A 10,776-nucleotide genomic window follows, 5' to 3' on the forward strand; every position below is an offset into this window, starting at 1 on the left:
ATACGTTAAAGAGTCTCTTCAATAGCTGGGGGGACCTCTTAGTGTGCGAAGTGGTAAGTGTGTGCTTGACAGCTGCCGCCATCTGTCGCATGCACTTGTAACTAACGTGAGCTGCGCATGCGCAGTAAGAGCTGGGGGTTTTATTTTCAACCATTGGAGCTTGAGGTGAAGAGGCACGTTTGCGCAGAGCGGCCTTGTGAAAAAGGCGGATTGCTGGAATTCTTGTGCAGACTATGCCTCAATATCATACAGGATGGTGATGAGCTCACACGTAAATGAGTCCTATTATGATATTATCACGTGCCCTTGTTTACAGCTAGGAAAGTGGAAGATAGAAGACCGCCGTGCAATTCAGACTCTTTAGTGCGTTGATCTGCACTTGCAATGAACTGAATGGTTCGGTGACGGCGATTGCAGTTAATGCGCTGAGCTGTCGGCGAACTGTACAGAATCCGCGTCGTTTCGGGCCGCGCTTCATGTGAACGCGTCGTTGGCATTCGGAAAAAATGCGCGAAAATCACGTACGATTATCTGGTATGTTGTAGAAGCGATTTCACGTGACTATAGTCTTACCAGATAAATATGGTAGCCAATCTCGGGACATTTTAGAGCGCAGCTCTTTGGCGTCCGTTCCTGGGTTTCGCGTCGTCGTCGGCGTTGTCGTCGGCCTCGTAACCAGCTCCGCCCTCCTTTCATCCCCCCAGCGCTAGCAGCGACCGACTGATACCGCTGGATGCCGCTGACGCCGCTAGAGAGTCAAGATAACGTGATTGCGTAGAACACCGTCGCCGCCATGCAGAAAGAGGAGGAATAGGGTGGCGGATAGGGTGCTCTTCAGTTGCCGACGCGCCGGTTGCCGACGCGCAGTTGTCGACGCACCGACGATTACGTTACTTTACGTTCTGTGATAGCGCCGACGCGCAGTTGTCGACGCGCCGAGGATTACGTTACTTTACGTTCTGTGATAGCGCATACATGTGTTGCTCGATTTCTTTGCCTCAATCTATCGAAAAGGTGAAACAGCTTATTTGCTGCGCTCAAATTTCGCATTAGTAAGTAACGTAATCGTCGGTATTTTTTTTTATTCGATGGCAGAGTGCAGGAGGCTCCACGCGCGAAAGCTTGTTTTGCGAGCATTAATGGGAATATGGGCCGTACTCTTCATGGTCTGGAAATGATTGTTGGTAGGGGTGTGCGAATATTCGAAATTTTCGAATACAATTCGAATATTATACTTTTAATATTCGAATTCGATTCGAAATCCAAGTATTCGTGTTGTTTCGAATATTCAATCCGGAGCGAATATTCAGATTTGACCGATATTCTATTGCGAGCACCGGTGTCCATTTCGGCCCGCAAGTCTTATCAACATAGACATTGCAACAAGGCGGCACCCAGAGCCATGCGTAACGTTGGGCCATGCCGTAGCTGACTGTGCTAGTGAGGTTCCTTGTGGCTTTGCCTGCGAAGCTGGCATAGTCAAAGGTGTGCACGAAGTACCTCGCAATACCTGCCACTTCAGTGCCAAGTGAGAGGGCATTTTCTGTCGCTGGAGAAGTCGTTCCAGCTCGAAGGGAACGACTTCGGTCTGACCATGTGGAGCAGCCGGTTTTCCTTCACAACCTTTAATGTTCATCCCAGTGACGTGCTTTTGCTTTTATGGCAAGCTAGCCTTAATCAATGCTGTGTACTAGTCATTTTCTTTGATATTGCCACGCGCCTAACGCGCCGCGCGGCCTCCGCGCTGGGTCGAGGAAGACGACGAAGCGGCGGTGGGCTCTCGAGGCGCGCTGTTCTGTTCGGTGTCGTGGAACCTGGCTCGATAATTAAAAGAAGGCTCCCAGTCTTGGGTTCTTCCCGACGTCTACCTTCACGGCTACTGTGGTCGTGACACTGGTGGAGGTGCGACCGATGCTCCCTACTCCTGAGGACGACTCGACGCGCCCGCCTCTTGTGACCACCCCTGTCCATCGTGCCAGCCGGAGGATCCGAGGCCTGTCCCCCGAGGCCCTCCATATTGTCAGCGCGCCTTCAAATACCACTCCACTTATGGCGACGCCACTACCCGCCCTGCCTACGCCTGTCCCTGCAGCGAGCCCCACCTATCTCACCCTGCAGACCCCACGCTCGCCTACGCCCTTTCACGGTGACCTGTTTGAAGATGCCGACGACTGGTTGGCTCACTACGAACGGGTGGCCACCTTTAACTGCTGGGACGACGCTACAAAGCTGCGTAACGTGTACTTCAGCCTTGAAGACTCTGCACGCACGTGGTTCGAAAACCATGAGACTACTTTCTCTACGTGGCCGGACTTTCGACGTCAGCTCCTGAGTACCTACGCCAACAGCGACCACCGGGAGAGCGCAGAGCGTACCCTTTCCTCTAGAATTCAGCTCCCCAACGAGGGCGTTGCCATGTACGTCGAGGATGTGACGCGTCTTTGCCATCGCGCCGATCCGGCCATGCCTGAAGAAAAAATTACCGACGATTACGTTACTTCCTAATGCGAAATTTGAGCGCAGCAAATAAGCTGTTTCACCTTTTCGATAGATTGAGGCAAAGAAATCGAGCAACACATGTATGCGCTATCACAGAATTTTTTTTTATTTTTCACACGTATTCCTTTAACAAAGACTCCACTAACAGTTCTTGACAGTCATGAAGGAAGCTTTGTGGTCGGAGAAATAGACTGATATATGTTCGACTTGGTACACCAATGCTTGATTCTCAAAGACGAGATCTATACAAGTGCCTCGCGAGGTTGTTACAGCCGTGGGACGCGTTACGAGCGAGAGGAACGGGATGTTCTCCCGCATAAGTGTTATGAAATTGCTGTTTGTCTTTATGTCAACATTAAAGTCCCCCACTTCTAACATCGGTGTGGATCGATGGACGGTTAATGCGAGTTGCAGGAAGTGCACGACGTCTTTCGTGAGTGCGGTAGGGGCGAAGTAGGCAAGCCGTTGGGCAACTTTGCGGCGCACAGTTCGCCAACTTCATGTGACGTGCCAAACATTTCGACTGGTATTGCAGAGAGACCTGTGCGCAAGTAGACAGCGACTCCCGCCGCTCTGTTGTGGTCTCTGCGAGTACCACAGCAGTATAGGAAATCTATGATTTCGAGAGGCTCTTCGGGATCCATCCAGGTTTCAGCAAAGCAAAGTACAGAGAAATGGCGCAGAATGTGATCGTGGTGTACGTCCTTGGCATGTGCGGCAAGGGAGCGTACGTTAAGAATGTGGTTGTGAATGATGAATCAAGTGCTGCCAGCGAATGACGCGTCCATTGGCTGTCTGCGTGTGTTACTGATGTGTGGTTAACATGTTAAGCTTCGCCTGTAAGAGTGGAACGCGACAGCGTCTTGCAACGCTGCCAGGGAGTCCACAGAACGCCATCGCCAATTCGGCTGTACGCCTTGCTGGACGGTAAATTTATTTTTTGAGGAAAGGAAATGTATCTCTCTCGCATATCTGGGTGGACGCCTGCACCTCGCCGTAAGGGAAAGGGGGAAGATGGGAGTGAACGAAGACGCCGTATTAGCTAGACGCGCCTTTGTTCATTCCAAACCATTCAGCTGGCATTACGGAGTGGCTAGCGTGCTCGTATCGCACTCCGGAGACCCTGGTTCGATTCCCCAACTCGACCAATTTCGTTCTCGGTTTTATTGATTTATGCGGTCTAACTAGAAAGGTTAATTAGGCTATTTCATATTTATATTCTTGTATTTCTATCCATCGTGTTCTGTCATTAACCTGTCAATTGTTGGAACTGTCTAGGATTTTCGACACAACGTATATGAAACGAGCAACGTCTTACTGAGTGGGGAAGTGCGTGGTGGTGGTGGAGGGAACGCGGCTTCGTACTTATCTGTTTTTTTCAGCAGCGTCTCCTTACGCGGACGCTGTTGTCGCTGCGGCGCGCGTCTTTCTTTTCTTTTCTTTTCTTCTGACCTCTTCGTTCTCCTCTATATTAATTAGGCTAATTGATTAATTAAGCAATTAACTAAACTCAGTCCAACTTAGTTGCAGCATCACTATACGATCCCTTTGATTGGTTGCATGGTTACTAGCCAAAGTACAATTGACCCCATTTGAAATTCGCGCACTGTGACGTCACGAGCATTTCGACCAATTGAAAAGCGTGACATTGGGGGCGGAGCTGGTTACGAGGCCGACGCCGACGACGACGCGAAACCCAGGAACGGACGCCAAAGAGCTGCGCTCTAAAAAAGCTGCGGCACCTGATGCGCGGCGTAAAAGACCAGCTCTTTTCCGGCCTCGTGCGGAACCCGCCCAACACCGTCGCGGAGTTTCTGGCCGACGCCGTGCACATGGAGAAATTGCTGCAGCAGAGATACCATCAGTACGACCGGCAACTGCGTCCAACGTCGACTCTATCAACGTTGGAGCGGTTCGACCATGATCCCAGGATGAATCCGGCCTCCCTTCGCGAAATTATCCGTTCCGTGGTCCGCGAGGAGCTGCAGCACCTTCAAGCAACCTTTGCCCCTCGCGTCGATTCCGTCACCAGCGTCATCCGCGAAGAAGTCCGGCAGGCACTCAGGGCACAAGACGCTGCAGTTGCGCCGACGTCGCAACCGACTCCATACGTTCCCTCGCCGTACCCGACTCCTGTCCAGCCTGTCACGTACGCGGACGTCGTGCGGCGCGCGGCCCCACCTCCTGGGCCTTCGCCTTACACCGCACCATTGGTCGCGGTGCACTCTGCCCAGCCGACTCCTTACTGGGCGGATCGGCGCCAGGCACCGCGGAAGACTGACCTCTGGCGCACTCCGGATCAACGACTGCTCTGCTACCACTGTGGTGAGGCCGGCCATCTGTACCGGTGGTGCCCCTATCGCGAAATGGAACTACGCGGCTTTTCTATCGACAGCCCCCGTCCACGCCCTGGAGAGCGCCCTCAAGATATCGCCGAGTATGTGAGCCGTCAGCGTAGTTCACCGTCTCCTCCGCGCCGCGAGTCGCGATCGCCTTCTCCACGCCGGTCTTCGCTCTCTGGGTCCCGTTTCGCCTCAGGACAACGTGGTTCCTCGAGCCCTCGTCGGGAAAACTAGCTCCGGCGGCCTTTGGAGGCGAGGCCGCCGAACGCCGTTCCGACGCAAAGCTTCCACCGCAGCAGCAACTGAATCGCCCCGACGTCGCACGCCGCATCACTGCACAGTTTTCCCCGACGCGTCTCTCGTATCGCCGCGATGCCGCAAACCCAATCGCCGACCCGGTTCCGCCGCCGCACCGACCCAATCGCCCCGACGCCGGACGCCGCATCGCCGAGGAGTTTCCCCCAACGCGCCGCTTGAATCGCTCCGAGAACGCAACCCCAGTCGCCGACCAGCCTCCGCCGCCGCACCGACTGAATCATCCACAACAGCCATCGACGGGCCGCGCCGAAGGCAGGGTCTCCTTGGATATCCCTGTTCTAGTCGACACAAAGGAGGTCAGCGCGTTGGTCGATACGGGCGCAGATTACTCTATCCAGCGGACGGCTTGCGACGGCCCTGAAAAAAGTGACGACACCCTGGGACGGTCCCGACATGCGTACGGCAGGCGGACATCTTGTCGCACCACTCGGTATGTGTGCGGCCCGGGTTACGGTTTGAGGCTGCACATTCGTTGCCACTTTTCTCGTTCTGCGCGAATGTTCTCGCGATGTCATCCTTGGCATCGACTTTCTTCGCGAGCACGGTGCTATCATAGACCTCCCGAATCGCTTGGTGACGTTTTCTACCGCCATGGCCACAGAAGAACCTGCGCACCAGGGTTCTCGGCCCGCCCTGCGAGTCGCCGACGATAACGTTACGGTGCCACCACGTGCCAGCATTCTCGCTAAAGTTACCTGTGACGAGCCACATAGGGGACTGCGGGTTGTCGAGCCTAATGTCTCCCTCGTACTAACTAAGGGAGTTGCGGTGGCACGGGGCCTTGGATCCCTTCATGACGGTTGTACAGAGGTCCTTGTCACCAACTTCTCCAATGAGCATCGACACCTGTTTCGTGGCACAGCCATTGCTTATGTCGACCATGTCCAGGAAGTGGCCGAATGCTTTGCTTGCGAGGAGGGCACACCTAGAGCTGACGCTGAAGCGGTCACCAACGTAGACATCAATTCAGGCCTTCCACCCGCTGAAAAGAGGCAACTCCAGGACCTCTTGCGCGAGTTTGGTGCGTGTTTCACGTCATCGTCTAAAGTGCGACAAACGTCGATAGTCAAACACCGCATTATCACGCATGGTGGAGCCCGACCCATCCATCAGCAGCCCTATCATGTGTCTCCTCGTGAGAGGGATGCTATCCAAACACAGGTCGAAGAGATGCTCACAGACGGCGTCATCCAACCGTCAAGCAGTCCGTGGTCGTCTCCTGTCGTCCTCGTGAAGAAGAAAGACGGGACACTACGATTCTGTGTCGACTACAGGAAGCTCAACAGTGTGACTAAGAAAGACGTGTATCCGCTCCCGCGTATCGACGACTCCCTCGACCGACTTCGTCAAGCCAAGTACTTCTCTTCGGTCGACCTCAGAAGTGGTTACTGGCAGATAGAAGTTGATGAGAGGGACCGTGAGAAAACCGCCTTCATCACACCGGACGGGCTGTATGAATTTCGCGTCCTCCCATTCGGGCTATGCTGTGCTCCCGCCACGTTCCAAAGAATGATGGACACCGTTCTCACAGGTTTGAAGTGGCAGACCTGTCTTGTTTATCTTGATGATGTCATCATTTTTTCCGCAACGTTCACAGAACATCTGCACCGCCTCAGGAGTGTCCTCGAAGCCGTTCGATCCGCCAACCTCTCGCTCAAACCAGAAAAATGCCACTTTGGGTTCACCGAATTGAAGTTCCTCGGGCACGTCATTAGTGCTGACGGAATCCGAGCTGACCCAGAGAAGCTTGCTGCCGTTGCTGCCTTTCCGGTCCCCGCCCACAAAAAAGAAGTCCGACGTTTTCTGGGCCTGCGTTCCTATTATCGCCGGTTCATTAGAAACTTCGCCCAGCTCGCCAGCCCTCTGACGCTCCTAACCCGTGATGACACGTCATTTTCCTGGGGCAACGAACAACAGACTGCCTTCGACGAGTTACGACGCCTACTCGAATCACCGCCCATCCTGGCACATTTCAACGAAGATGCCGACACGGAGGTGCACACGGATGCGAGCAACGTCGGTCTTGGCGCCGTTCTAGTTCAGCGGCAAAACGGTGTCGACAAAGTAATTGCCTACGCCAGCCGCGCACTGTCGCGTGCTGAGTTGAACTACTCTACAACGGAAAAGGAATGCTTAGCGGTAGTCTGGGCCGCCGCCAAGTTCCGCCCATACCTGTATGGCAGACCGTTTTGTATCGTCACCGACCACCACTCGCTGTGCTGGCTGAAGAATTTAAAGGACCCTTGCGGCCGCCTAGCACGTTGGGCATTACGCCTGCAGGAATTCGATTTCACCGTCACCTACAAGTCAGGCCGGAAACACACCGACGCTGATAGTTTGTCACGCGCTCCCGTCGAACCTCCTCCGCAAGACACCACCGACGATGATAGCTTCCTTGGAGCGGTCAGCACGTCTGAGCTCGTTTCCAGACAGCGTGCCGACGCCGAGCTGAGTCTGCTCATCGAACATCTCGAAGGTGGGTGCCCTGAAATACCACGATACCTAGCTCGTGGACTATCATCGTTCTGCCTGCGGAGAGGCGTGCTTTATAAAAAGAACTCTACTTCAAGTCCGACAACTTACCTGCTCGTCGTACCGTCTGATCTGCGGGATGAAGTCCTCCTTGCCTGCCATGACGAACCGACTTCCGGCCACCTTGGAGTTACACGCACCTTATCCCGAATCCGGCAGAACTATTACTGGCCGAACCTAATTTCAAGTGTCAAGCATTATGTCCGGACATGCCGGCAATGCCAGCGGCGTAAAAAACCCGCGCTCAAGCCTCCTGGACTGCTTCAGTGCATCGAGCCGCCACAAATACCATTCGACAAAGTCGGCATGGACCTTCTGGGGCCATTTCCCCTCTCGTCGTCCGGCCACAAGTGGATCGTAGTCGCCACAGACTACTTGACCCGCTACGCTGAAACGAAGGCCCTTGCGCGAGGTACTGCCGACGAAGTTGCCCACTTCTTTATGCACGACATCGTGCTTAGACACGGCGCCCCATCGGCCATCATTACTGACCGAGGCAAGGCGTTTACAGCCCGACTCCTCCGAGACATCTTAACGCTTAGCCATACTGCTCATCGACCAACAACAGCGTATCATCCCCAAACCAATGGTCTCACGGAACGGCTCAACAAAACATTGGCGGACATGATCTCGATGTACGTCGACGTTGAACACAAAACCTGGGATGAGGTCTTGCCGTACGTCACCTTCGCATATAATACCGCGACGCAGGAAACCACCCAGTTCACCCCGTTCCGTCTTGTGTATGGTAGAGATGTCCGCATGATGCTAGACGCCATGCTGCCGTACGGCGATGCAGACCTCCCCCCTGAAGCAGGCCACTTCGTGGAACAAGCAGAGCAGGCCCGCCAGCTGGCCCGCTTGCACATCAAGGACCAGCAATCCGCCGATGCCCGACACTATAACCTTCGGCACAGGGACGTGCACTACGAGCCGGGCGACCACGTGCGGGTGTGGACACCAGTGCGCCGCAAGGGATTGTGCGAAAAGCTCATAAATAGGTATTTTGGCCCGTACAGAGTCCTGCGCCGCCTGAACAGCGTCAACTACGAAGTTGTCCCCCATGGAACTGTGGTCGTCGGCCCTCAGCGTCAACGGCCTGAAATCGTGCATGTAGTGCGCTTAAAGCCGTACTTTTCGCGTGACTGAGCGCTGTGTTCACGCTGTGTTTCCTACCTTTTTCCCCTTGCCCCACGTGTGAACTTGACTCTTCCCGCATGTCATCTAGCGCGCATTGTATAGTTCCCCTCACCCCTATTTTTCTTCTTTTTTTTGCTCCTCCTCCCCTCACTGTATATACCCCATTCCACATCGAGACGATGTTTGCTTTCGCGGGAGGGAGTAATGCCACGCGCCTAACGCGCCGCGCGGCCTCCGCGCTGGGTCGAGGAAGACGACGAAGCGGCGGTGGGCTCTCGAGGCGCGCTGTTCTGTTCGGTGTCGTGGAAGCTGGCTCGATAATTAAAAGAAGGCTCCCAGTCTTGGGTTCTTCCCGACGTCTACCTTCACGGCTACTGTGGTCGTGACAATATTTCCACTCCTCTAAGAAATATGTTCTAGATTTTGATACTTTTTGTTCAGCCACACACACCTTTTGTGTTCATTTACTCATTTATAGTTGAACTGTGATGTTCTTGGATGCTCAAATAAATGTTTCGTAGTGGTTAAATGCGTCTGTCCTTGATTATTGGATATTCGATTCAATATTTCGGAACTAAATATTCGTATTCGATTCGTATTCTAAAAATTTGATATTCGCGCAACCCTAATTGTTGGCTCACGCTGAATTGAAAGTGCTGCTTAGGAAAAAGATCGTTTATTTGCTGGTATATTAGTGGTGCGTTTTTTTTAGCGGCATGCTGGTGCAGGTGGCTCAGGCGGGTTTGGAGAATCTCTGAAAATATAGACAGCGTTCTATTAATGCATGTTCTCGTAACTCACATTATAGGGGCTAAAAAAACACAATCTTAACAACCTTGCATTACCAAAGGCGCGACCGAAAGACAGCTGGCACTCGTTAGGGAACCTGACAATGATACAGGGGCTTTCCTATTAAACTGAGCAGCATATTTTAAAATAGTGCAGGAAACTGGAGCTTGGTGATATCAAAAACACATTGTTCGCTTTCATGTTACGCTCTTCGGAGTGGTTTTATAATCCGTTTAATTTGTATTTGATCAGGATGAATTATAAACATCTTTAAAATCACTTTTCGGCCAAGTACGTTTCGTTAAGTTGTTGTAGAGGGGGTACGCAAAACTTAGTCTGGCTTTTCAAGGCTACCTTCCTCCTGCGTGGTACTTTTTTTCGGTGTTTTCAGAAACCAGGCGAAATACAAAAAGAAAACAAACCTCATGACTGCGCTCATGTGCTATCAGATTGCAGCGCTCGTAACCGCTGTTTAGAACGAACGAAACCTGAGCGCTGACCGTATCCAAGTAAGAGGTCACCGCTAAATTTGACGGGTAACACAATGATAAAAATGAAAAAGTGCTGGCTACTATGAACTACACAGCTTCACTGCTTTCCATTTCTTTTTGTTTTGTCGCTGTCATTGCTATACAATAGCTCCGGCGGTGACCTGCCATCAATTATCGCAGGTGACTGTCCGGGCTTTCCATGTTCAGGAAGAATGCGCAAAAGCACATTCAAGAATGCGATGATAGTGGCGCCAGCCGCTCATATCGACGCGATGAGCGGTCAACATTCTTTCATTCAAAACGCGTTTGACAGCGCTACTATACGGACGAACAAGAGCGCAATAACATGTTTGGTTTTGCAATTTTATTTCGCGCGCTTTCATTAACAATTAAAAAAAGGACGTTTCTATAATACGCAGCTTATTTCCAGGACCAACCATATTTTTTTTCGCTCCTACCTACGCGACTTTTGTGAAACCTTTGTTGAAAACTTCAATTTCGATCATGAAGTTATTCGAAGCTGGAAGCCCTATGATTTCGGTGATCTCATTGCGCGTTCAAGACTTACAATGTCCTTTACTCTGCATACAAAGAATAAAGACCCCATGCTTTATCTACGTCGCAGGGCACCTTTAAGGAAAGGAAGGCGAGAGCGCGCGGCGAGG

The sequence above is a fragment of the Amblyomma mixtum genome, chromosome 1, assembly GCF_055824585.1.
Source record: "Amblyomma mixtum isolate Tamu chromosome 1, ASM5582458v1, whole genome shotgun sequence".
NCBI lineage: Eukaryota > Metazoa > Arthropoda > Arachnida > Ixodida > Ixodidae > Amblyomma > Amblyomma mixtum.